Consider the following 21,938-nt stretch of genomic DNA (forward strand, 5'->3'; position numbering starts at 1 on the left):
AACCCAGTAAAATATCTGGGGCACCAGATAGAGAAAGGAATTCGAAAAGTCACTACAGAAAGGATCAAGATAATTCAAAATATGGGCCTACCCATGACCCAGAAAGAAGTGAGAATGTTCCTAGGAGTTGTAGGATACTGCAGACAATGGATTGTAGGATTCGCAGCTCTAGCCAAACCTTTGATAAACATGACCAAGAAGGGAGTGGAAGATCCAGTGAAGTGGAATGATGAAAGCATGTCCGCTTGGGTAAAATTGCGAAATTGTCTGTGCTCAGCTCCTGCATTAGGAATGCCTGACTATTCCAAGAACTTCGAATTGTTCTGTGACACAAGAGACAATTGTGCGCTCTCAGTCCTAACCCAGGAACATGGGCTGATCAGGCGTCCCGTGGCCTATTTTTCGGCCACTTTAGATCCAGTGGCTGCTGGATTACCAGGATGTCTGAAAGCAGTAGCTGCTACTTGGGTAAGTCTGGAACAGAGTGAGAACATTGTTATGGGACATCCTGTCACTGTATATGTTCCTCATTCTGTTGTAATCTTACTGACCCGAACCAAGACCCAGTATCTCACCCCTAGTCGGCTGACTAAATATGAGAGAATTCTAGGTGGTGCCGAGAATGTAATTATTTCCCGGTGCAATGTCCTGAACCCTGCAACCCTGTTGCCTATTCCTCTGGATGTAGAATCCGAGGATGAAATGGAGCATAACTGCATGGATTTAACAGAGTTTAGCACCAAGCCACATCCTGATATCAGAGAAATAGCCTTACTTGATGAGGATATTATGATGTTTGTGGATGGCTCATGTTTGAGACATGAAGATGGAGGTTTGAGTGCTGCCTATGCCGTAGTCACATTGGCGACAACCCTGGAAGCATCTTACCTATGCGAAGTGAAATCTGCACAAGTAGCAGAACTAATCGCATTGACAAGAGCTTGTAAGCGGGGGAAAAACAAAAGAGTAACTGTTTATACCGACAGCCAGTACTGTTATGGGGTTGTTCATGACTTCGGCCAACTATGGTTACAAAGAGAATTCATGACTTCCTCAGGTACCCCTATCAGAAATGGAAAGGTGGTACAGAACTTACTGGAAGCAATTCAATTGCCCAAAGAATTGGCTGTGGTCAAGTGTGCGGCTCACAGATCTGGAAATGATGATGTGACAGCCGGAAATCGATACGCTGACCAAATTGCCCAGTTTTGTGCCCGACACAAAATGTCCCTCCAAATTGGGTTATGGGGTGGTGGAAACAGCTGCCAACTGATGTTGTTTGAAAGTGTGTCTACATGGGAAGAATTGAGAGACTTACAACAGGCAACAGACAGGGAAGAAAAGGGCAGATGGAGAACGAACGAATGCAGAATCAGGAATGATGGTGTGGTGGTGAACACAACTGGTGTGCCTGTACTGCCAGACAGCCTGGGAGACCCCATGGTCAGAATGATACATGAACCAACACATATGGGAAGGGATGCAATGTGTCGTGTGTTTGACAAAGTGTTCTATAATTCAAAATTCAGGAACCAAGCGGAAAGACTTTGTCAGAGGTGCCTAGTGTGCCAGCAATTCAACGCAGGAAAGAGGACAGTAGTAGAGCAAAGTACAATTGGAAAGGCAGAAGGTCCCTTTGTCAGGATGCAGGCGGACTTTATAACATTGCCCAAGTGCAAGGGATATAGATATGTCCTGGTCATAGTTTGCCTGTTTTCCAGGTGGGTGGAGGCCTACCCAGCAAAGAAGAATGATGCCATAACTGTAGCTAAATTGTTACTTGGGGAACTGATACCTAGATATGGAATTCCAGAGACTATTGAAACAGACCAAGGTGGGCATTTCTCAAACGAGATCCTAAAAGAACTCTGTACAGCATTTAAAATGGAGCAAAGGTTGCACTGTGCATATCATCCAGAGGCTTCTGGAATAGTTGAACAGATAAATGGTACGATCAAGTCCAGACTGGCGAAGATGTGTGATTCCACCAAAATGAACTGGATAGAAGCTTTGCCCCTAGTGCTGATGAGTTTGAGAAGCATTCCAAACCGAAAAACAGGCCTGAGCCCCCATGAGGTACTAATGGGGAGAGTGATGCGACAGGCATGGGTACCTGGACACAAACTGCTAAGTATTTCTGATGATTTGGTACTAGAATACTGCAAGCAGCTGGGTGACCAAGTGCGTTCTATCTCTCACCAGATTGGAGAGACTGCTGACGATTGGCCCAAGACTCCAGCACATAAACTGCAACCAGGTGATTGGGTGGTGTTAAAGAAACACACCCGGAAGAGTTGCCTTGGACCAAAGTGGGGAAAGCCAAGACAAGTGATCCTTGTCACCACAACTGCTGTAAAGTGTGCTGGCGTACCGAAGTGGATCCATGCCAGTCACACGAAGCGGGTAACCGGAGAAAACGCGACTGAAGCTGAAGGTAGTCCAGCTGAGGAGACTCCCGAAGAGGGTCCGGATCTCGCTGACATCGAACTACCGAGCACAAGTCAAGACGTTGATTGGTTCCCTGCCGACGAACAGGTTCTTGATCCAATACGAACCAGAAAATATTCCTACCTAGATAGTGAGTGGGATAGTGAAGGTGAGACAGAATTAGAGGACAAAGGTCAGGTCAACGAGACTCACATCAAACCTGATCAGGAAGTAGGCCAAGTAGGGACAGATCAAGTCATCGATACTCCTCCTGAAACTCCAGAATCTTGAAAGGGACAGATAGTGATTAAAGTTGAAGTTCATGCGGAAGAAAATCAAGGGAACGAAGTGCATGAACAGGAACAGATAGATGTAGACGAACGTGTTCAGGAAACAGAATCCAGATCGCCTGAAAGTAAAGAAAACATACCACTCCAACCTGAACAAGGCCAGCTTAGAAACCAGGCAGAAGAAATAGATGAAAGACCTGGAACTAGTCAGACAGGAAGGGAAATAGACACTGCCAAAACAAAAGTGCCACAACAAAGAGAAAGCAAAAGAGTGCACGAGGAAGGCCAAGTTTCCTCGACCACTGAAAGCCACAAGAGTAAGGGTGAACCCCGATACATCAAACGACTGAGACTAAGAATAAAGACAGTTGAAGAAAAACTAAAAGACCGAAAAAGGGCTGAAAGTGAAAGGAAAGAAGCCCGAGGCAAGTCTCTCAGAAAAGGCGACAGAGTAAAGAAACAGAACAGATTGTATCGGAGCCCTGAATGGACTTACTTGGTGTTGGAAGAAATTGACGAGCCCAACCACAGTGGCAAAAGTGACGAAGAGTCCATTGCTGATCGGAGTTCTGACGAAGACCCTCCCTGAAACACACCTAAGTGAGCCTCTGGTGTAAAGAAACAAAGAGGGGTTGAAAAGCCACCTGTAAGCTATAATGTCTGATTCGAGTGTCAATGGAAGATCCAGATTTAGGTGTTGCAAAACCTGCTGTAAAATATGCTTATGTAGTGTAGCCATGTTGATAGTGATATGGATAGGACTAACAGTCTTTATACCTTTTATGGTTAGTAAAGACCCTAACTTGTACCCTACTGAACCAGAGACGTTAGACACAGAAGTTGTCCAGACTGAAGAAACACCACGAAGTTTAGAAAAACGTGACAATACAGTTAGCCTGAGACACACACGACCTAAATTAGAAGCATCAGATGAGGGTGGACTACATTTTCACAAGATGAGAAACAGGACACATTTAAATGTTTTCGCTAACCTTTTAGTGCATTATGTAGAGGCTATGGAAATAGAAGACTGTTATGTCTGCATGAAGAGAATATTTCCTGACCATAGGTGAAATAGACTTAAATGAAGCAAGACAAGCTAATCTGACCTGTTCCTTGCAAGAGCAGGAAAAGATGTTTATAAAAATGGCAGATAGAAGGAGGGAAAAGTTTCAGAAAAAGGCAAATGACGAAAAGGATAGAATCCCTAGATGGGCAGAACATATGGACAACACCTCGCAAAGCGAAGCTACTCCTGCATTGTTGCTGGATTTTGAACGGAAAGGGAAACTTTGTCTCCATAGAGAAAGGACAGATTATTATAACAATGTATTCATCGGTTCCAGCGAGTGTGAACATAATTATAAGGTAATTGGAGGTTGGGGTTTCAAAAATGGGTCAGAACCTGTGTTTCCCGGAATTTATTATATATGTGGGAACAAGGCTTATTTCAAATTGCCGGATCACTGGTATGGGAGCTGCTACTTTGGCATTGTTTTCCCGAAAGTATACCATGTGAACAACGCAGCTGGAAGCAATGAAGAAACTAATGGCTTAGCGCGTAGAAAAAGAGAAAGTGTAGGAGAAATTGTAGGTGATATTTTTAGTGCACTGATACCTGGAATGGGGGTAGTTCTAAATACTCACAGAATCTGCAAATTGTCTACAGTAGTGGATCGGTTATCAACTGACACTGCTGCCGGATTTCTGCTGGTCAATACTGAAATGGTTGCGATCAGATCAATGGTTTTACAGAATCGCCTTGCTCTTGACACCTTATTGGCAAAAGAGGGCGGAGTCTGCAGGATGCTGAAGGCGCAACATTGTTGCACCTACATACCTGACAAAAGTATCGAACTTAAGAAATATGTAAAGAACATAACTAATTTGGAAAAAGAACTCAAACCATTAGAGGTTGACAGTGCCTGGAAGAGACTGACTGATGGTCTCTCCTCTGTAGGTCGTTGGTTTTCTAACTTAGGTAAAAGTCTTCTGTGGAAAATACTGATGCCAATAGCTGGAATAGGTGTGGTTGTATTGATCATCTTCATCTGCTGTAAATGTCAAAAATGTCAAAAATGCAAAAAGTACACAGTGAATAAGAGAGGAGTGAAGCGAAATATTGATGAGCTAGAATTAGAAGAATTGAGAAACCAGATCTATAAAAAAGCTAAGAATCACCATTCTCATAGAGAAGCCGAAAGAAAACTCAACAATAAGTCTGTTGAAATTGAGATGGATGATATGGAAGAATGAAGTTGGCATCTGTTTCCTTTATAGTGATGATAGTAAATATCATCAAAGAGGGGATTGATGGAGCAAGGATTCGCACGTAAAGCGACTTGCTCTTAATCAAGAACCTCGCCCAACTTGTAATCATATTAATTCAACCTGTCCGTCATTTATTTAGCATTTTCCCCAACACGCGTGTGTCCCCAGGAGGCTTGCCTGTGTGTCTTTTCATCCTAACCATGCTTGCACTACGGAAATGGCTGCTTCGCAGAAATCCAGTCTGCGCATGCGTCGGTCATACCCATGTGATGTGACGCACTCGCATTTTGGAGGGATACTGTTGCACATGCGCATTGTTGCAAACATGGCCGCTTGTCTCTAACCATGCTCTCTGCTTGCCACCGCTGCTTATGCCTATCTGTCTTTTCGCACTAAACCTTAATGCTATAGATATTATAAAGTAAGGGGTGCAGTGTAGTTTTTACGGTGTACAGTGTAATCATTTTTATGTATGATTCTAATTTGTTCTCGCTTACTTTTCATGTACCGCGTATCAATGGGCCTGGGGACGGGGAGCCGCTCCATATTGAAGCTCATCTAAACCCTGTCACGTGACGTGGGAAAAACCCAACTGCGCAGAAGCTGAAACAAGCCAGCTGGCCTCTGAAGCAAGATGCGCCTGGGAACTCACCTCCGAAATAGGAGGAGATGCTGAACTGTACCATAAAATTGTTACATTTGTTGCATTCTACTGTGAACGCTATTGTCTTTTCCTCACGTATACCCTGGGAACTAAAAATGTAAGGGGTGGGTACTGTCCCTTGCATACTAATCATGGGAACACTAAATTTTAGGAGGTGACAATGACATAACCTCCTCGCTTGACCAATCATAAGCTGAGACCTTGTCACTTGCAACATTTGTGGGTGGTCCAGGGGTCCCAAAAAGGTATAACTAGCCTAGTTTAGCTCAGAGAATTTGTCCGACTTGTCCGAGTAGCAGACCTGTCACTGACCCTACGAACTCTATAGGTGATTGATACAGAGCACTGCGGAGTACTCTGTCCGTATTTTCCACAAAACTCCAAGGGGTGGAAATAGTCTTAAGTGCTGGCGGAGCACTTTGCTGGGAGATTCGAAAACCCAATCGGGGTTACTGGCGGATTACTTGCAGAGAGGGGGTAACGCAGGCGTTGCATCCGAAGCTGTAGGTGTTGGTCGTACCTTGGTGAGCCCAGTCCTGACCCAAACCTGAGGGGTATCCTGTCCTGACTGTCCACGAGCTGTACCTGCTCACTTTCTGGTTTTCCAATCCTTGAGGGTCCTTGTCCCCGTCCTTCCAAAGCTGACTCGTGGCCAGGGTTAGTCCTCATCCTTGCCTAGGTAATTATTAACTGTGGGTGTACGTCTTTCTTTCACTCTTTCTTCTCTTCTTAATAAAGCTCTCTTGCCCGTGGTATTGCCCTATCACCTTTGAAGTGATTTATATGCAATTGTTTATTAGTGATGTTCCACTTTCTCTCCCTACCTATAGGATATTATTGAACTGTCATATTATTTTAGTGTGTTCCATTTTCCCTTCCCTTTAGTATGTTTGCCGTGAACTTAGTAAGATAGCATAAGATCTAGGAATTAGGTTTTAGAATATTAGTGCACATATTAGGTCCTTCACATGTCCTTGGTCTTAGTTTAAACTCGTGCTGAAATAGTGGGCTCTCTAAATGCTCATATCCTGTAGTGTTCCCAATTACTCTAATGGTACTTGCCCTAATCCATAGTTACATTGTAGCTTTAATACTGATTATTGATGTACTGATTTGTATCTGCCTCATTATTCTGGCATACTCATTCTGAAATTTCTTATATAAACTTTAAAACTCATCAGGTGTCTGTGGTCATTTTACAACGTAAATGTTATTAATGTATCAATCGTAAAGGGTATTTTACATCCTTTAGGAATCTTGTTACCTGTCCACTGCTGGCTCCTGATCCATCAGGAGTAATGTGCCTGTGGTAAGTCAGGTACATGAATAGTAAGTGGTGTAAGTGACACCCCCCGAATTACTCATAGTAGCGTGGTAAAGGTTTCCCCCGGTTCATGCAAAACTCAGTCATTACATGCACACCAGGGCCCAGTGCGTGGAAATTGGTAATCTAATGACCCGGGTGACCTGCGCGCTCTATCAGTCCCAATGGCATTGTGCCCTATGAAGTTAAAGTAGCATTGACAGTCACAGTTCGTAAAAGCTCAATAAGCTTTGGCCAGGAAAGATATCCAAAACCTGCTAAGCAAACACACCTACACAGCCTCTTAACAGATGTTATGTTAACTAAACTAAGTTTGACAACCACTGATTCTCAAGGCCTGGTACATATGCTAAACTAACTTTGACTTCTGTAACATCACACTGTGAGTACATGAGCGAAGTCATCACTGCCCCCTACTCATTCCTAACAGCTGATACATGAGCCAAGCATCCTCTGACTTCCATAGATGCCCAAAAATGGGTGATTGAGCTACGGGAACAGTGACACACCAATGCCCAACAGACGGGCAATGTATAACAAAGTTCAGACTCCCACATATGCCAAATACCTTGCACATGAGCGTTGGTAGCTCTGACCTCCACCAATGCCCATTAGCTGGTCCATGAACTAAATTATCATTGACCCCGAGTGATGCCCTGACTGAAGCTCGCTCTCATCGCCGTATATGTCGAAGAGCATGTACATGAGCGAAGCTACTTCTGACCACTCTGCGCTTTAGCTAGAGAGTGAATTAGCAGATGTGAAACAGCTAACATACTTAAATGCCCCATTTCTGTTCATTACATGTTCTCTGGTTGCTTTGGAAGCTTGTGCAGCCCACTGGTTTAGGGTGTCTAAGACATTGGTTCAGCTTTGAGGCACACAGCAGGAACTTCCTATTACAGGGCCTAAAAGCAAAAATTGTGCTGACCAGGGCTATTTTAGAAACCAACGAACCAAAGTCAGCACTGGAACAGGAAGTGACTCAGAACACAGAAGTACAGGATGAAATCTCACAAACAACACCTTGGCATGGATGTGACCCTTGGTGCAACCACAAAGGATGCTGTCTCTGTCAGGCGCGGAAGCAGGAAGCGCCGCAGCGATAAAATGTGCATTTCTCATCTTCTCTATTTATGTGGAGGCAAGAAGAGCATGGGCGTCAAATCGAGCTTGAGGAAGTGTATCCAGTCCAAACTTCTAACCACCACAAGAAGTGGAAAAATGTATACCACAATTCATCCTAAAATGTGGACACCAGGCCATACATACCACATTATACAGCAACTGTATGCTCTGATGGCAAAATTATCTAATGTTTAACTTGTAAAAAAAAAAGGAAAATAGTGCAAAAAAGTCTCATTCGATGGACAGTAAGATTTATAAAAAGATATATAATTGTGCCGACTTTAATTTGCTCTGATAGTGATTTAGGTCTTGAGCCAATAAGCTTTGTTTTTATTACACTTTCACTTGGCTTACCCGTTCCGCTCCACTGACATGGTTGCTTACATTGCAACCGAATATGCTTTCCATTGAGTAATTCAAGCCTGAAGCTTGTATCCTTTGGGCAGAACCATAAATGGCTGTTCTCTGCATACCACGTGACCCTGTGCAACCAACCATACATCATCACATCATTATGAAGGAAGGTGATTGGCCAAGTGAGACTGAAAGACGTTTTAGAGGTCACAACAAAAGGCGCAAAACGTTCGGAAAAGCCCTGAAGGTCTTCTTCATACAGTCGTTTATCTTCCATCATTCGGACTTACTTATTTTGCACAGAACACCAGACCCTCTCGGTGCCTGTGCTTTCAGGCTTTGGCCCTACCTCCTTCTACCAAAGTACCACCTCCCGCCTGCAGCCACCAATTACAAGGCGGATCAGAGGCTATGAATGAATCTACCCTTCTTCAGCCAAATGCACACATATTGGAGCAATTGTATACTCAGTTACAGTCATTTCTGGGTGTTCCAGGTGGTTAAAGAACTGGAATTTGTGAACCTTCTTTAAGGACCAGCCCTTTGATTTTGTCCTAATAGTTTCAGAACTTTTTAGGGCTCGGCCTGCGTAGGCTGCGCTTGCGCGGTCTCGCTGCCGAGATTTTACGTTTTCTAGAGTAGGGAGGTAAACGAGCCAGCTCTTCTCCATTGGCTGGCTTCCTAAACGGCGGCCAGCCATTGGAGAAGAGCTGTGTCAGTCACTTTAAGGCCCGTCCGTTTCGGATTGAGGGGCGTGTTTTTTGCTGTCCTTTCTCTCCGTGACGTCTTCAGTCACTCAACAAAAAGCACGCCCCCAGTCGGAAAAGGACGGGGCTTATCCGCACCTGCTGCCACCATTTTGCTTGTTATTTTCACCCAATGCTTGTTACGGACGGGTGCTGCCATCTTCCTGTGACATCACGGCGCAGCATGCTTGGAAGGGAGGGCTGGAGGAAGAACGGCCCCAAAGTAGAAAATAAACAGAGGGCGCGCGGTGACGTCAGAGACGGGAGGCGGGGCCTCCGCGCCGGTGGGAGGAGGTTTGGAGCAGACCTGGGCATCACGCAAGGGCCAGTGAGTGCTAGGCCTGGCCGGGCTTTATAGTTTCAGAGGCTGGGCAACGGGGTGATGGGGTGAGGGGAAGAGGCGAGGCCCGCGGCGAGGAGCTGGGGAGCGGTTGTCAGGTGAGAGCACATGTGAGGGTTTCCACAGGTGGGGGTGACATGGAGGCGTCATTCATAACTTACCGGGCCTGTTAGTGAAGCCCTCCCCGGTGCTTCCTGTGAACGTAAATACTGCAGTATCCCGAGGCTGCCGCGTGCACACTGGGAGTTACAACATCCCAGGGGGTTGGGGCGACCCCCTGTTCCCCAAACTTACCCTGCACGCAGCTGGTGGCCGGGGCGCATGCCTGCTGTTGACAACTTGCAAACACCCTGCCTTCTTGCTCTAATTAGAGAGACAAAAACTCGAGGGATAGGCGATAGTATAGTTTAGTGCAAACTTTACTCTTTATAATATGTCAAAAGTCAAACTAGTACTGTTGCACTTTCAAGTAATGCATTGACAAGAAAGCTGCAGGCATGGTTACATAAACGAGCGACAGTGCGAGTTTGCAGACAGTGTCATTTAGTTACATAATTTCCAAGTAGCCAAGTTAACGTCGCTCCTTGCACGCTCCATTGCAAAAACCTCTATATTCAGTAGTGTCATCGGCTCACATAGGTTCACTGGTTTTACATGTGGTCTTGTATGCCACTCTTCCCAGTTCTCTTGTAGGATTGCTATGCTTACCTAATCACCACCCAAAAGAAGAGGTCTGCTGCAGTGTGCCCCTGCTTCACAGTAGAAATTCCTTTATAGTGCAACATAAACACTGCTTCATTGGACTCAGTGAATCATATCACACCTTTTCTGTAATGATATCTACTGGTGCTCAATAAACATCCCGAACTACTAATATTAGTTTTGTAATAGTCACCACATCAGACAAGATTTGATTAGTGTCCGCCATATGCAAGATTATTAGAAGTAATCCCCTCGGTGCACCAGGGAGGGTTTGCTAGCAGTAATGTAAAAATGTTTTCTCCGTTTCGAATACCTCCATGCAGGTAATACATGACGTATTACCTGCATGGAGGTATTCGAAACGGAGAAATACCCCTGTCACAAATGTAATAGTATCGTTTCCCTAAACCCACATGAATTGGCACTTAAATATCACCTTTAAAAACATTTTGGAAATGCAACCATTTTCCCCCCAAACAAAACGCGTACGAATTCTGTAAATACACACATCTTTATCTCAAATCACATACTCGCTTTCGTTAGACATATTACTTCAACCAACCAATAGCTTGATGTATAGTAGGTTCGACTGCTCATAGGAGAGCTACTTATGGGAGCTGATGACCTACCAGGAGAAGCCTATACTAAATTTACATAATTTACCAAAGGCTATTATGGCACCCATCTGAAAAGTTGAATGTCGCCTGTGAGTACCAGTTTTTCCAGTCGCCGTGTATATTGTACTGCCTCACACTCCGCATGTCACTGCAAAGCACCTGGCTGCTCAGCAAAAATTGCCAGCCAAACTCTGCAGTATCCTAAATGTTTATCTACAGTGTACTACTTGCATGATAAGAATGTCTGCTTCAAGACTGTAGTGTATTCTGGAATATAATTTGTTTTACCTAATTTCGCGGTTTACACCCATTTACGTTATCTTCACAACTTCTACATTGGAATGTTGCGTGGTGGAATCCCCTTTTTCCAATAATCATGTAATTCACGGTTCCTGACCACAATTAAATAATAGCCTTAAGGTTCACCGTTTTCCTGAGGAGTGCTTCCATTTACTTTTTTAAAAAAACAAGTGCTGGCAACCTGATTGCTGTTTAAATTAAAACAAATCATGCATACGTCTTATAATTATTTTCAGGGTTGTTTATGAATCTTGCAGCTTGATATGATCCACTATTTGAGAAAACTGTCCCAGGATTCACAGTGCTGTTCATCGTCCATTTCAGTTCTCGGAACACCATATTAGCAGACGTGGACATACTTATTAAGTAGTTTTTATGGTCACTATTATTTAATAGCAGATCCTTCCTATAAACCACATGTCTGCTGTATTTATACATTTGAAGCATCAAAGATTATGAACAATCTACCAGTCTGATCCAAGAAGAACAATTATTCACATTTTGAGTTCAATAACTTGAGAAATATGTTGGACTTTTTCTGTACTTTTTGTATAAGCTTGATGTGATATATTTGAAGGTACCCTTCGATTGAAGGGTGTCCTTAAAGATGTTCTATTTAATGGTTTAAGAGTGTATGTAACAAGTACCACCAGTGGGTACCTGCTGTCTGTGATGCGCCTCTTATGCCTAGTCCAAAATCTAAATACTGTTTATACTATACACTCAAACATTTACAGCATCATATTCATTCATAGCATTAGGTTGTTATCCAAATTACTCACTTTCTTCAATTATGCTCATTGAAACCTGGCTTTTACGGAACTAGAAATGCAGAACCAAACTGGTGTTTTGACATAACAAACCGCAGCCATTTAAGATTTCAAAACTAAATACTGTGCTTATATTGCTCTACGACAGACACAGGAAGCAATCCATTCAGTTGCTCCTGTGATTTCTAAATATCGTACTGTTTCGCTGCTCACACAAATGCATTTTAAATAGGTGTATAAATATATTTTGAAAAAGTATCCCATTTAAGATATTTCAAATGATACTGGTAGGAATTGAGGAATACTACACCACCAGGCTGAGGGACAGTGGGTGCAAGCACACAGGATGTTGCACAAATAAGGATACCAGGAGCTATACAAATTTTCTGTAAATAAATCATGCTTCTCCTTCACATCCCCAGTAGAAGGACAACAATAAACAATTCTCTAGAATTTCACACCAAATAGGGCAAGTTGCGTGTCTTTTGTCTGTTACAGCTTACTGTGTGGGCGTGGCTCTGTGTGTGTGCGTGGCTCTGTGTGTGTGTGGCTCTCATGGGTGAAATCCGTAGATAGGGTGGATAATGTAATTTCCACAAATGACTGAAATACATAATCCAGTGGCATGGCATCCATTCTTTAAAATATGAGTTTTGAAGTCATTACTGAAAGAACTTTTTAACTAGGATGTAAAACCTAAGACAGATTTTTTTTTTACCATTTCTGGTGAACTATGTTTCCATAACACCTCACTTTCGTAGACCATGCACTTTAAATATTTGCTGTAGCCAAAATATCTCTGCTTGTTATAATCTCTTTGCATGAAAATGCTTCTTAGAAATACCAAAATAGGGCATATGTTGTATTGTTCTCAGTGTCTAAAACAGTAGATCTCCCGAAGCCATGTGATGAATTTTGCCCTCTCCCATACATCTTCTTGGCCCATCCGTGCTCTTTCATGACCCCCCAGATCCAGAATCCTGAAGCAGCACACAGGGACAGAGGGCCCGATTCACAGAAGGAACTTAAGACTCAATCCTAAACTTACTACTATTTTGGTATTCACAGAATGTACTTACTACTTTTGGCATTCACAGAATGCACTTACTACTTTTGGAATTCTCAGAATGAACTTACTACTTTTGGTATTCACAGAAGTAAGGATTTTGTCTTAAGTTTGTCTTAAGACAAACTTAAGACAGACTTAAGACAAACTTAAGACAGACTTAAGACAGACTTAAGTTAGGATTTTGTCTTAATTCTGCCTTAATTCTGTCTTAAGTCTGTCTGAAGTCTGTCTTAAGTTTGTCTTAAGTCTGTCTTAAGTCTATCCTAAGACACTCTTAAGACAAAATCCGAACTTCTGTGAATACCAAAAGTAGTAAGTGCATTCTGTGAATACCAAAATAGTAGTAAGTTTAGGATTGAGTATTAAGTTCATTCTGTGAATCGGGCCCAGAAAGACCATCTTGGTGAAGAGTTTTCCTGGTGGTGGTAAAATATTAGAGGTGAACAATAATGGGAGTGATTGTTACAGCGTATGGCAAGTTGAGGAAAGGGAATGGATCGGACCAAAAATACAGGGAGGGACAGCCTTGATCCATGTGCAGGCAGATGGGTCTGGGTTACGAAGTATGGGTACATCCAATCGATATATGGGGGCCAGTAGGCTTAGGTATTTCAGTGAAATTGCCCACAGTTAGTAGTGAAGCTTTCTTGGTCAAGCATGATGAAATAGAAAAAGAATGTTCTGGTTTTCTGTGCCAGATCAAAAACAATTATCATAGCTCAAGAATTTATATTGAAACTACTTGTAGAAGATATGGGCCAGACCTATCAACATTGCATTTTGCGAGTCCATAATAGCGAATTTTACTGATTTGCTATTATGAACTCGCAAAATGCAATGAATGTAGGTTTCGCAAATTAAATTGTGATTCCTAACCATTCCTTATTTGTGACTCGCAAATTGCGAGTCGCAAATAAAGAATGGCGTCCCATTCATTCCTATTGGCCGAGAGGCCTATAGGTATGAATGGGAATTGCATGTGCAATTTGCGAATAGCCAATAGGTACTAGCAAATTGCACATGCAATTTCAAGGGTGAAAAGGTGCCAAATGGACACCCTGTTGCACACCTGAAATATGCATGTGTGCACATGTGGCGCACATACATGCCCTAGGGCATGTATGTATGCCACATGGCACCTTGAAAAATGCAGAAAAAGTGCATTTTTCTTTGATTTTGTACATCACCACCAACTTAAAGTTGGTGGTAATTTGCGATTTTGTTAAAGTCAGGTCCCAAATTTATTTTGCTTCCTGCATTTCATTTAAGGAATCGCAAATTGCGATTCCTTAAATGCATTTGCAAAATAGGGATTCACAATTTTTGTGATTCCCTATTTTGCGAATGCCTTTTGAGATGACACATCCCAAAAGGCTTTTTCCTGTTCTGCAAATCGTCCCGTTTGTGAACGGGAAAAATGCTTGATACATCTGGCCCATAGTCTCTATATCCAATATATGTGGATAATTGTGCAGTAAAATTAACTGTTTGAGCCCATTCTTTAAAAAAATTGAACATTCGGAGATGTCCCTTCGAAGTCTACTTGAGAACGTTGGCTCGCTCACTGCTCTTGTTAACTCAATATAATGTGCGACTACTGTTTAAAAAATGCTCATTCTTGCTTTATAGCAGCTTCCAGACCTTGTTGCTATTCCTTGTCTAGAAGAATCCTGTGGAAACAAATAAAACAAGATTAAACGCTGAGATTAGGACTTGAAGTACTGCAAGAAAGTGAGGTTGAAAGCATTACAAGCAATGGCCTGGATGTTTTTTCCGTATTAGAAGTTTTACAAAGTTGGAGTATTACAGTAAATTAGCTCCTATTTGGGACTCCCCGGGTATTCCAGAGTGTGATAAAGATAAACTGGCTTTCCCAATTAAGGGGCTCATTAGGATGGCGGACGGACCTGCGTCCTTTCGCCACCTCCGAGGTGGAGGGACCGTCCGCAGGGGTAGCGGCGGTCCCTCCGGTGCAATTAGGTTGTGACCGCCACCCTGGCGGTCACATCCTGTACCTTTAACCTTGCGGTGGGTGCTGCTTGAAGCAGCACCCGCTGCAAGGTTAAAAATGCATGTTTTACATTTACATACACAAAGTAAATGCTGAGGGGTATCATAGGTACCATAGGTCCCCCCCATGTGCACCCCCCCACCCCCAACACCCTTGGGGCCCGCAACGGGCCCCCAAACACCAAAGACCACATGCTTTTCCACGGCGGAAAAGCTGCTGTGGAAAAGCATGTTTCAATGCACATCCTAATTTGGCTGACACCGCCACCAAATAGCCCTCCACACCCCGCGGATCAGCGGCAGACGGACCTGCCGTCTGCCGCTGGTCCCACCGCAATCCCACCGCCATCCTAATCTGGCGGTGGGTGTTTTCTGTGGCCGCGGCGGTGAATCCGCATCCTCCAGGCCGGCGGTGGCTTCCGCCGGCCCGGAGGATGCAGATTCACCGCCATCCTAATCGGCCCCTAGGTCAGCAGGCATTCAAAGGTGGGGCCAATTAACAGTGGATGGAAAGCTACTCCCATGGGATGAACTATATACGGCTATAGATGGAAACATTTCTAGGTTTAAGTATTTGTAGTTAAAAAGTCCCAGAAGAGGGGATAACGGACCAATTGGAAGAACAGCTGATGCAAAGACCGCCAGGGAAAGAAGGAAGAATCATTATGAAACTGGGTGCTGTTGGATAGCGTGGATGCTGATTTTAGAGAAACGGGGCATAACTGGGGGCAGATTTACACACCCCTTGCGACATCTTTACAACACCGTGGTGTCACTTCTGTGACGCAGCGCGTCGAAAACAATGCGCCACTATGCAACATATTTACAACGTGACGCATCTTGGGAGATGCACATACACATACAAACACATCCTGCTGCTTTAAGTCACATGCGGCCCATAGAATACTGTGAACAGTTATTCTGTGGTGCATGCCAGGCCACACTAAAAGGCATATTCTAGCTGGAACAGCTAAGCTTTGTCACCTCTGTACTGAAAAATAAACAGCCATGATGATCTTAAAACGTGTGTGGTCTCTTCATTGAAGTAACTATGAGAGTAACTTTACGTTGTAAAGCCCTGCACTACATTATAATGCCTCAGCTATAATGTATGCAGGGTGGGCGTTCCGTCGCAAGGAAGCCTCGTATAAGTGATGCAGTGAAATCTACAAGATTTCACTGAGTCATTTTTACGACGCCACTGAATCAAAACCTTGCACCTGCTTGAAGCAGGCGTAAGGAGTGACGCAGCATGTTAGGAATAGGCATTCCTGCCCTTTGCTGGAGTTGTATCGTGCTTACGACACAACTACAGCAATACCCTGCCTTTTCTGTCTATCCTTACAGCCCATCCATGGTGTATTTTTACGTCACGCAAAATAACTGGCGCATCTCTGCTAATATGCAGAGATGCCCAGTCAATGTAAATCTGCCCCAAAGTGTGTGAAATGTTGGCCAGATAAGGTGAACAATATTCACATGTTCATGGAATGCCCCATGATCCAACAATTTTGGAAAAATGTAGGTAAGATCGCCAGAAACATTTTGAGGATAAACATTAGGGAAAGTCTCAGTGTAATTATCTTTGGGACAGCAGAGAGGTCGGTGAAGTTGAGTGGTGACGAGAGAAAGTTGCTTTTGTATATGGTCCTGCTGGCTTGATGGGGAAATATGCAGGAAGTGGGTAACTGATGTCGCCCCAATGTGCACTTACTGGCTTAATGCAGTTTCCTATACTTCCAAATTGGATTCTGCAGATGGGATCTCTAAGAGGAATAAGTTCTGGCTACCACTGATGAAGTGGATGGGTTGGAATGGCAGGTAAATCTGGCAGAAAGGTAAAGGGGTCATAACCGTCCGATGATTGCACCTATCGCTGTTTTGTTTACAAAACACAGCTCTTTGACTAGGGTAACCTGAAGGAAAATAAATACCTCTGCGGCCTCCCCACAGAAAAGGCACAAGACTGGAAACATTGGGGTTCTGTTTGGAGCCAGAGGTGAACGAGGACAAAAGAAAAAAGATTAAACGCCGGGCTGCTGTCCGCTGGATTCATTTATTGCACTGTGGTGATGGAGGCCTGGGAGCATGGACCATGAATGCAAGCTGGAAGAGTTTGTTGACTTCTAACCCCTACACTGGGAATGGAGTTTTAATCCAAATTCACCCTATCACCTCCCAACTGTAAACCCTGGGTTGTTGATACCTTAGCCCCATAGCTTTGGGCAGGTCAATCACATTGGTTTAACCTAAATCCTGTCCCAAATATTGATGCCCACCATATAAAACTTGAACAGAGAAACTGAGGCAACACACATTCTTTCTATTATCATACTACTTCTGTCACTGTTCTGCCAGTGTTCAGCAAAATTCATTGAATAAAAGATGTGTTTCCCAAAGTTAATGAGAAGGTTAGTTAGCACTATAAAGGCAGACCATATCCCTTATTTACTAAGGCTTAGCAATGCGAAGTGATGCAAAGCAGTGCTTGATATTTATTATCCATCACAAAATATAATAGTGCCCTTCTCTCAGAACAAAAACTGCTTTGCAATGATTTAGTGTGTTCCATTACTTGGGGCAGGTCTGAGTAAACAGCCAGAGTTTTGACGAAAAGTCTGGTCTGCTAAGGTAGCCAGACCAGGTCTTGCATCAAAAACTAGGCATGGTTGAAGCATTACAAACAAGTGCAAATGTGTTTATTTGTCAAACAAACTGATGCATTGCACGAGTGCTTGTGTGAACACCACACATCCAATGTATGGGATCCTTTTGAGTTCATTGAACCATAAGAATTTGTACTGGACAGATATGCTTCCAATACAAATCCTACGCTAGACAGGGGACACTGGCCGCCGCAAGGTCTGTGTATTGTGAAAGGCAGTCTTGTTAGAGGGCTAGGGCAGGGGATGAGAGTGGCAGCAGCCAGTCTTTGTAAACATGGCTCTGTAATGTGTTTCCCCCTTGCTCAATGCAGCGCAGCTAATTCAACTGCTAAAAAATTAGCAAATCTCGACCCGCACTGTAGTAATGTGTTGTGTAATTGTGGACCAGTGTCAAGTTTTGGGCCAATGTTGCACTATTATTGTGCACCCTATTTCATGATTTTTCTAAAATATCAAATAAGGACTTTAGACATTTTTTAAAGTTATTCGAAATGTCTGGGACCCACTAACTACCTAAACACTATTGTACTTGGGAGCAGCAAAGACAAATACTTAGAACATTTACTAGGCTAGCTCTTTTTAATAGCAGGAAAAAAGTAATAGATGCAATGTTATTAACCTTGGTTTATTGCTCTGGGTGCATTTAGTATTGTGCAGGGACCTGAGCTGCACCTCACTTGATAAGACCTGTAATGGACAAAACTTTTCTGGGGTTGCTTCTCATCCCCTACAGAGAGATGCGGTCTAGCAGATCAGGCTTGCTGGTCCCTTTTGGGGTGGGGCCAAGACTGATTTATATGTGGCTGGCCCTGTCTTCAGTGGTACAGTGACGAAAGAAGAGTGAATGGAGTGTTGTGTGTGAGTAGTTACCAGTGATTAAAATTAATTCAAACTCTTCATTCACCACTTTTTATTGGTCTCAGTTAGTTGCCCTAAGTGGCATTGGTGGGTCCACGCTTTTGTTCTGTAGATAGCCCTCTCATAGTTACTTCAATGAGGAGACCACACACGTTTTAAGATCATCATGGCTGTTTATTTTTCAGTACAGAGGTGACAAAGCTTAGATGTTCCAGCTAGACTATGCCTTTAAGTGTGGCTTGGCATGCACCACAGAATAACTGTTCACAGCATTCTATGGGCCGCATGTGACTTAAAGCAGCAGGATGTGTATGGGCCAAAACCTAAAATACAGTCTGTTCTAACTTCCACCCTGATGTCACAGCAGTAATATTAGCCTATGTGAAACTCCACAGGATGCAACGTGTTGACAGGAAGATTATGCTGGAAAGGAACTGTGGGTGGCTTCCTGTTCACCTTTGTTCTCACTAGTACAAAGGTGTGACATGTATTTTGAAAAATAGGCACGGATGTGACATAACCCTTTGAGCTATAACATATTTTTACAAGCGCCTGACATGGAACTATCCATCTACTAGTTCTAGTAGATTCTGTCTGGTGTGACCAGCAAGCCGCTGTCACTAAATGCACATACCGATGTATGGAGGAAGTATGCATCCCCGTAGATCATGTGAGCACCTAGGGCCATATTCTGGAAGTGCCCCGGGGCGCAACAGGCGTTGGCACCCACTTTGTGCACCCCAGTAGTACTCTGGTATTACAAAAGGGGCCACAGATGTAATACCCATAGCGCTGGCGCACATAAAGCATGAGCACTATCTTCAGAGGGCGTTTCTTCATTTGCATGGTCCCATGAAAATGAGGGAATCCCTTTGCCTTTGTGCCCCGCCGTATTATTCAGTGTGCCCCCTGATTGCCGCCCTAGAGAGTTAAGGGGTTCCAATGGACCGCCCCAGACATCAAGTTGCAGGCGGATGCAATCACTAACTGCACACGTCTGCAAGGAGATCTTTAATCCCCTTTAAAAGTGCAAGCTGGTTGCGGCCTGCACAGTGAAACATGGAGCGGTTTCAAAGCAGCTGCTCCATTTTTCACCTGAATGCACCGCCCGAGGGGCAGTGTGAGTGTGCAGCTGCCCTGGGGGAGCAGCTCATTCTATGTAATATGGCGCACTCTCTCTGTTTGCCCCTGGCACACTTGTTTTAAGGTGCGCCAGGCACACACAGGGAAAGTGCACCCTTTACATAATAGGGCCTTGTGCACTTACTGGGTTCTGATATGGAGTAAAGAACGAGACGGATTCATGTAGTCTGGAGACTGGTTGGCAAAGGAGTAGTTTGTAGGGAGCAAGCTAAGAAGATAGCCTAACCAGAAACTAAAGGACTGTGCCCAATAATTCCCAGATAACAGAAGGGAATATTCCCAATGCGAAACAACCAGAAGTGAATAATAAGAAATGCTTGCCTCAAGTGAGACCATACGTCCAGCTTGTAAGAATTTAAAAGCAATTTCCCTTATCGCTCATACCAAATTGAATCGTCTCTTGGAGCTTAAATGATATTCTGCCTTTATTAAGGCACGCTAAATTGTTTAAAAAGTGGTATTTTACATGTGCATTAGAATTAAACGTGCCTATGGTTGGCACATTCAGAAAAAGGGAAGTTTCTAGTCTAGAGAAGTAAATCAAAGGCAACTGTACTCTCCAATTTTAGCTAGCACTGGAACAGTACTGCAGCTCGCAAATCACTGACTTATATCTGTATGCCCACTTTTATCTTCCTATACTATACTCTCCATTTTTTGATATCTTCCTATAAGATTGTGTACAAAAATATTTTTAGGAGAATGAGGGTGAATCCTCCATGAATGGGGGGAGTTGAGGAGTATGAGACGTACTTTATATGATCCCAAACACTCGATCCACTTCCAGTTAGCACACACTCGGCGGCTCCGGCGAGGAAGGAGACACAGACCTCGTAGCTTTTGGGTAGCGATGTTATTTTATTCAGGTGAGACCCACACACAACGCGTTTCGAGCTGGAAAGCCCTTGCTCACGTGTACTTTATATGATATATATACTTTGAAAAGAAGTGATGGTACAAAATCAGATCCAGATTTATTAAGGTTTTGCATCGCCCTTGAGCCATGCAAGAGAACTCAGGGTGGTATAAATCCTAGAATGAGATTTACCAAGCCTGAGCAGACCGGTGTGGCTTGGTAAATCTGAAGGAACACAAAGCAGCACTGCCGGGCGTTACTCCGTGTGGTGGGGCGTTACATGGGTAGAGCGTGGGTGTTCCCCACTCATTCACCCATGTATTCTGAAGCATTCGCACATTTACCAACACTAGTATCCCTGGGAATGCGTCAGAACTGTATGCCTTCCCTCCAGAGTAACAGCAAAGAGAAATAACTGTCTTTCTCCTCATTGTTTCCTTTTTCTAAGTGTGCTCCATTCTGCAGCACGCTTAGAAAGATGAAAATGCCTCTAAGGATTATATTTGTGCAGGAAGGTGTCCCTTACTGCACAGGAACAATACTGCCTGTAATGCAGGTACCCTTGCACCATGACGCAAGGGTGCCTGTGTTGGCGGCAGACCGCAGATCATGTGGCAACACAGGTAGAGGACAGGAATGTGCCATATATTGATAGATACGGTGCATTCCCGCCCTCTTCCTTTCACGCAGAAAGTTGTCTTGCTGCAAAAAATGATAAATCTGTCCCTCAATGCATGCAGAGATGTTGTTCCATATTCTAGGTGCATAGTTGGAGAAGGCTTGCCATTAGGTGTGTTCTGACACCTTACTTTGGCATTATCCATCAACGTTTTTCAGTATCATAGCTCTGTATGTGATGCAGTATGGCTTGGAGGGGCAACCTATGTAACCCATGTCTCTCACAGTGAAGGAAAGGGCTGAAATTCATGATTTCTTCAGCGAGAGGTGCAGCAGCGCAAAGGACGCTGTCCCACGAAGTCAGGGTGAAAACAGGAACATTGCCACTACCGAGGCATGCGAGAACGGGAGGTTGAATGGTGGCTCTGATGTCTACTTCAGGAAGAACACATTTCACAATTAGGAGCTGTGGGAGCTGAGAAACTAGATGAAGGAAAGCGACTCTTTGAGTGGATGATGTCAGGACTATGGGGACTTTCACGTTAGTTGTGGATTGCTACATTAGTGACTGGCGTAGAGGAGGCTGGCTGATAAAGTTCAGTGGGGAGAAGATGGACTCCTGTGGCATGCTGCGGGTCCTGGTAGCTGATGAGTGTCAACTAACCTTGTGAGTAGGATCCAATGGGAGTGATGCTCTTTTCCATGTTTCCCCACTCCCCACCAGTGATCACATACACATGAATTTGAGGGCCAGTAGTAGAAGAGGGGAAAAGGGGAATGGGATG

This window comes from Lissotriton vulgaris, chromosome 9, assembly GCF_964263255.1.
Source record: "Lissotriton vulgaris chromosome 9, aLisVul1.2, whole genome shotgun sequence".
NCBI classification, from domain to species: Eukaryota; Metazoa; Chordata; class Amphibia; order Caudata; family Salamandridae; genus Lissotriton; species Lissotriton vulgaris.